Source organism: Triticum dicoccoides, chromosome 6A (assembly GCF_002162155.2).
Source record: "Triticum dicoccoides isolate Atlit2015 ecotype Zavitan chromosome 6A, WEW_v2.0, whole genome shotgun sequence".
Classification (NCBI taxonomy): domain Eukaryota; kingdom Viridiplantae; phylum Streptophyta; class Magnoliopsida; order Poales; family Poaceae; genus Triticum; species Triticum dicoccoides.
The window spans coordinates 129,413,522-129,420,281 of record NC_041390.1 but is presented as its reverse complement, the minus strand read 5'-3'; the positions used below and the strand labels follow the sequence as shown (position 1 = coordinate 129,420,281).

At 47.8% G+C, this 6,760-nt stretch overlaps 1 long non-coding RNA gene across 1 annotated transcript in view; it reads left to right on the top strand.

The window, feature by feature from the left end:
* Window positions 1–4,228: 4,228 nt before the first annotated feature.
* Window positions 4,229–6,760, top strand: part of LOC119316240 — a 5,363-nt gene continuing 2,831 nt past the window's right edge. Inside the window, exons 1-2 of the long non-coding RNA XR_005152831.1 lie at window positions 4,229–4,515; window positions 5,903–6,013. This is a non-coding gene — a long non-coding RNA (uncharacterized LOC119316240). The remainder of the gene's footprint in view (window positions 4,516–5,902; window positions 6,014–6,760) is intronic.

The following is a 6,760-nucleotide window of genomic DNA, read 5'->3' as shown; positions in this document are numbered from 1 at the left end:
TTTATACAAATGAAATGTCCCTGGGAACGTTCGGTTTCGGCGGACGAAAACATTCGATAGAGGAAGTACCTCCCAGAAAACCATTTTTCTGTGACGCTATTAAACCTTAAACACTGATATTTTGGAACTCATTCTCTAACCAGTTAAAACAACACAGAAAAATGGCATGACGTATAAAACAAATGCCTTCATGTTCAAATTTAATCATGTACCGTGCATTTCTCTAAAATGGATATTGCACATGGATTCTCTCGGCTCCCCACCCCGCCTCGCCCACCTCGGCGACTCGGGGGGAACCCCAGCCGCCGGCCAACAATCACCCCCCACCGCCCTCTCCTGCATCGCCGCCGCCGGAGGGACGATGGGTGAAGCCGCGCCGGTCCCCGGGATGGTGACGGCGGGGCGGATCTGACGCATTGCGAGCTCCCTCCCTTCCCGTTGCACCCCCGATCTCCTCCAGATGCGGCGCGTGCTCCCTGCCTCCTCCCTCATGGCCGCTGCCCCGCAGGTCCGGCGGGGCGTGCCCATGCCTCGGGCATGTCTTGGGGGTGGCTACAGCCCCCCCTCTCCCAGTTGCGTCTGCGTCTGACCCCTCCTCCTCGACGGGATCTGGTGCTCCGCACCAATCTATCGTGTCCTCCGGCGGCCGTGTGCACCTGCTGTGGTGCGGCTCCCCTCCCCATCGTGAGCTTCGGATCTGCTGCTCGACAAGCGGCGGCCTTGGAGGTGCCTGTAGTGCCTGGCGGCTGCTGTCTCTTTTGGCAGGCCGACCGGATCATGGTTGTGCGTGTGTGTTCATCATCACACAACCACCCCCACCCCTGGAGGGGCGAGTCCTTCCCGGCGGTTGTAGACCTGGGCCCCTTCCAGCGTGCATGCTCGGTTGGGGCGGCTTCAGGCCCGACGCGCCCCGGGAGTTGCGCTCCTTCCGGCTCCTTCAGCTCGTCGACACTTGCGCGCCTTCGCACCCCCGCCCTGCTGGTGATTTGGTTGGCCGTCCATCCCGGCACGTCTTCGATTCCAGCGCACCTACGGAGCTGTGCTCTCCCTTCCAGCTCCCTGGGCTCGCGGGCTTCCTTGCTGCTCCGGTCCTGGTGACTCGGATCTGTGCCACCCTCCAGATCCGCACTCGCTCGGGCCTCCGGCCAATGTCACACCCCTTACCATCTCTCATTCCGCGCAGCCGCCCACCTCTGTGCCCTATTTGTCCTTCAGCTGCTCCGTTGCTCACGCGTCCGGCTGACTCCCGGTGCCTCTTCGGCGGTGGGCGTGGCTCCCCTTCGTGTAGTTGTGGCCCCGACCTATCCATGACTTCCTCTTCTCCGATTTGTGATCCGACGGGTTGGGATTGCTCGGACTCTAGCCAGGGCGAAATCCCTACATGCTATGCTGGCAGCGGCGACACCTGCGGGTGTCGTCTCCTTCTTGGAGGCATTGTCACGTCCGTTTCTGAGCCCCTCTTCAAGCATCAGGGGAAACCCTAGTCCTGGTTATCCGGATCGGACAACGGTGGTGTCTCAACGTCATTCTCCTTCATGAAGGCGTCGTCTTGTTTGCTTGCAGCATCCTCGAATCTGGATCTCGAGATTGTGATGGTCTTGTTGTTGGTTTGGGCTACTTCTCAGGATTGCGAGTTTAGTTGTGTTCTTTTCTATTTGGGCTAAGCATCCCTTGCTTTTCTGCTTCGGGCACCATGTTCGCACCTATTACGTTTGTGTCATGTGATGTACCACATCTTGTACTCTGTTCTAAACTTCTTCTATCAATGAAATGATACACAAGCTTTGTGTATTCACGAAAAAAAGGAAATAAAAAATATAGAATAAACAAAAAATAATTTGACAACCTAAGAAAATTTAAAAATTTATATAAACTACCATGTCTCTAGGATTTCATATATAGCACAATGCTAAAACACAAAAAATGTATATAGCAAAAGCTAGTAGTTGCAATGTGAAATAAAATAGTATTTTAACTAATTTTTTCCAACAAAGAATATATTTTATTTGCTCAGAACGAAGCATCCACAACATCCATAACACGATGAGCACACACCCAGGCCTCTGCATAGTTAGGATGCACACAACCACACCAACTCACACACACGCGAAAACATATCGACAACTAGATCTATGATTGACAAACTACAACAATGAACATATCTGTACCAACCATCTCATGACATCAAATAGACAATGAGATTATTCAACATCAACGCCTTTAGGAAGGGAGCAACACTCAAGCTTCGTCGTTATCGGATTCAACCACAAGGCGAGAATCTAGGTTTTCATCCTGAAGAATCAGCTCTTGCATATCCAGCAATGCCTTCAACAAGGTAATGATGCAAGAAAAAACATCGTCATTGTCAGGTATAACCACTCGGGTCTGACCTATGATTTCGCCTCGGAGCTCGAGACCAGGTACTTGAGTAGCACCACCATCAAAGTCACTCGTGTGTTATCACCACCATTTTTCCGTGATCCCAACTGCTACATGCAATGTGACCGTCACCACTGCACCATCATTCCTCTTTGTCAAGTCTCATCCATAATTTGCATTTAACCGCTGAAGTCAACCATCCACCACCGTCATCGTGGAGTCATAGGAAGTCGTTGTAGTATAGTTTGTAGCCACCACTATTCGACCGATCGGATCTGGATCATCACCATCAAGTCGTGGAACGTAACACCGTCGACCGGTCACCGCATGCGTGGAAGGCTAGCACCTAACCGCCGCGGTCCACATCCAGCAAAGAGCTCGATGCACACCGGGCACCCGGCATCAAATCTGTTTGGATCTAGCTGAGATCGGCCCGGACACGGAGCTGCCACCACAATCAAGGACACGACCCTAGCCGGTGGCGAGCGCCCCACATAGTCAATCCCACTCCGGCATGAAGAACTGGGCGCGCTCCCAATTGTTGTATATCAGGATGTATGTGTCCCATGGCAAGAAAGCGGCAAACAGACGAGAGGATTGGGGAGATTCAAAACATAAAAAAAATATACGATGGGGGAGTGCTCCGCCGCCGCTATCTGTCCTCGAGATAATTGCATCTATAGTCCTCATAGTCGCTCGCGACATTCAACTTAGTCCTGGAACTCGCGTATTGCATCAATACGATCCCGGTACATGAAAATACATGCTCAATACGGTCCCTAAGGTTGAAACAGCAATCCTGACTCTACACGTTGCATACTTCGTACTTCTATAGTTGACGGGCCCACTTTTCTGTGGGCCGAGAAATAAAACGGATTGTCGGTGGGCCGAGAAATAAAAGGAAAAATGATCGGTGTGGATATTCGAACCCGCATGGCACCGTCGCTGCGCTAGCTAACCACCAAGCAAAGTACGTGCGGCCGAAATATAGGAATGCATCCTCTCTTATATTAATACGTTCTTTAAAAAATCATAAATCTATAAAATGTTCAATAGTTTATTTAAAAAACGTTCATCGATTCAAAGAATGTTCATGATTAAAGAATAACAGTTCGTGTCTAGAAAAAATGTCCCTGAATTTTTCTAAAATATTTAAAACAATGTTTGGGAGTTAAAAAAATATTTCATTTAAAACAAATGTTCACAGATTCAAAACATATTCATGAATTCAAAAAATGTTTGTCACAAACAAAAAATGTTTCCGAATTTCAAGAAATGTTCGGCTATGCAAAAAAATGTTGACGAGTTCTAAAAAACATGTACGCAATTTCAGAAAATGTTCTTAAATTCAAAAAAGATTCACGAATTTGTAAAAACAATCAGGAATTTAGAAAATATTCGCATCTTCAAAATTTTGGTGAACATTTTTTCACTTCGATGAACAAATTTTAAATTCGAAAAATGTTCACCCCAATTTTTAAAAATGTTTACTGAATTTAAAAACTGTTCATGAATAAAAAAATATTCACAATTTTATATTCACAATTTCAAAAAATTGTACTTAGTTAGTTTAGGGCGGTATGCACCAGGTTGCTCGCGCCAAATAGGAGACCGCTAAAAAAGTGAGCACGGACAAAATCCAGAACACACAGAGACAGCTGGGCCGTAGCTTTAAAAAAAAAAACCTAAACGCTGTCTGGTGCGCGAGCGCTATCAAACGCGCTGGAACGGCCGCACCACAGCCGTCCATCTCGCGCGACCGCACCACACGTTGGCGTGGTGGACCGACCAGGGGTGACGGTGGGTTTTGTCGTTTTTCCCCTTCGAAATATGGGGAGGCGCGCCCCATCCTCCCGTTCCCCGTTCCCCATTCCCACTCTACACTCCGCAGGCGACTAGTCCCCACGAAATCTCTAAGGCTTCGCGGCGAGCGCGGCCGGCGGGAGAGCCGGCGACGAGTTAATTCAAGGTAGCAAAGGATTCCGCAGCAGTTCGACGAGGGGTGAGGGCGGCGGGCGCGTGCCGGAGAAGGAGGACAAGGAAACGACGACGGGGGAGGGGGGCGGAGCTGGTGGTTCTGCGTGAGGCGGCGACGAACCCGGGAGACGCGAGTTCCTGCTGCTTCGACGACCCGAGGTCAGTTTCTCATACGATTCCCCTGCTCCCCCCACGTCTAGTGGTTTGCTGGTGTTTCGTCGCCGACGGCCTCGTCGTCATCAATGACCCGCAGGTGAGGCTCCCGGAAGGGAGGGAGGGATTTTTGTGGCTTGATACCTTTTTGACTACCTAATGATTTTGTGGAGGTGCTTCAGACCTATTTCTCGCGCCATTGGGCTGCGGCATCATCTGCCCCCCACATATTCAGATGCATCCACTGCTGAAGTAGGGTTCACCCAGAACTCGGGCAATTTTTCCAGACGTAGGCAATACTGTGTGTGTTTTGTAGGCATTTAGACATAAATTAGTATGCAATAAACATTGTGTTTTAGTAGGGAATCAGAATAGATAGTTTCTAAGGTCTAGCAGTTCTGTTTTTTTTTTTTGTAGTCAATCAGATATGAGATAAGTAGGCAAATGGCGTCCTAGCAGTTTCTAAGGCTTGCAGCAGGAGCTACTGAGATGTTTCCTGGAATTGATTGTCAACATTCGTAGAAGAAGCTTGCCAGTAGTATCAGTCAAAAAATGCTGCCACACGCGATGATTATGTTTCTGCGTGAAATGAAATGATGCGGGTGTAATTAGTTTAGGAGAATAATCAGTATGAAATGCAGGCAAGCATATAGAGAAATATAGGCAATCAGATAGAGATTTGTAGGCAACAGTCATTTAGAAAATAGGCAATATTGTGTGTGTTTTTTATTTTTATTTTCGAGTTTATTTGATGATGACCAACCAGGCTTCAGCTTGGTCTTTGTCCTGGTTTTCTGGATTTGGATGTAGGAATGACCGACTAAGTTACTGTCCGGTTTGCAAGGATGGATGGGATGGTGCCGACGGAGAAATTTGCAGGTCTTAGCATTCCATATGAAATAAAACCAAATTAAGCCAGCTTAATTGAATCAACTTTTTTTAATCAAATGAAGGCAAATGTGTTGCCTCTGTTTTTGGGGGGAAAACGCAGCGTTTGTTTGGCGTGGAAACTTCATCCTTCCTGATACGTGTGGATACCTTCTGCTTCGAGAAATTTTTTTGGTCTATATATGTGTGGATACATGAATCATTTTCACTTTTGCTGCTTGCTTTTTTCCACATCGTATCATCCCAGTTGCTTCATTTTATTTTGCTACCCCTAATCAATATCATCATACACCTGAAAACTGACATTTATGAGAATTTTCATGAATTCACAATGCTTTTTTGTGGATAGTTAGCATGTTTTTAATGATCTATATATCTCGACAATGCATGTAGAATAATGGGAGGGGCAACTCTATGTATTCTTTTTTCTGCAGTCGTAGGCGCGATCCCAAAACTAAAACAGATTTCATATGCATCCCACATTTTCTTTGTCTTTTCTGTGTAGGCAAGGTTTTGCCTCCAGTAGTCGGCAAGGATTTTCAACACCAGTTTCTTCGGCATCCCTGGACTGGCAGTATTTAAGATGGAGGACTACATAGATGAGCACACTGGCGAGGTACAGTCCACACACACCCTATTTCTTTTGTTTCTCGTCTCCGATACATGTTTTCCCCAACATTGCCACGACCTCCCGATATCAGCTTGCCCAGTCCGGGCAGAGGCATGGGACAACAAACACATAGGGACAGTCCGGGCAGAGGCATGGGACAACAAACACATAGGGACAGTCCGGGCAGAGGAATGGGACAACGAACACATAGGGAAAGACGCAAAAGTAGATAAAAAGCCAGAGGGTGGATACGGAAAGCTCCATGTGAGATTTTATTCCTGTTCTTGAACAGTTTTTAGTAGGCATCAACATCTTCTCATACCAGCCTAACATCCCCTTAATATCTTTTTTTATTGTTTTTCGTTGTGTTTTTCATTCACCACTAAAAACCAGATGAGGACAATATACACGCGGGGTAGGGGTTGGCCTTTTTGTTGGTTACGAGCAGGTCCACTTTGGTTTTTCATCCCTAGTGCCGCCTCACCCGACGAACCAAGTCGTCCATAACTAGACGAACACCCACACCAAGTCGTCTAAACTGAAGAACACACTCGCCTACCACCTCGATGACCTAGTGTCGCCTCACCCAATGAACCAAGTCGCCTAACCTGAAGAACACACTTGCCTATCCCCCTCGGTGACATAGTGTCGCCTCACCCAGCGAACCAAGTCGCCCAGAACCAGACAAGCACCCACACCAATTCGTCTAACCCGCAGGACGACACTCGCCTACCCCCTCGATGACCTGGTGTT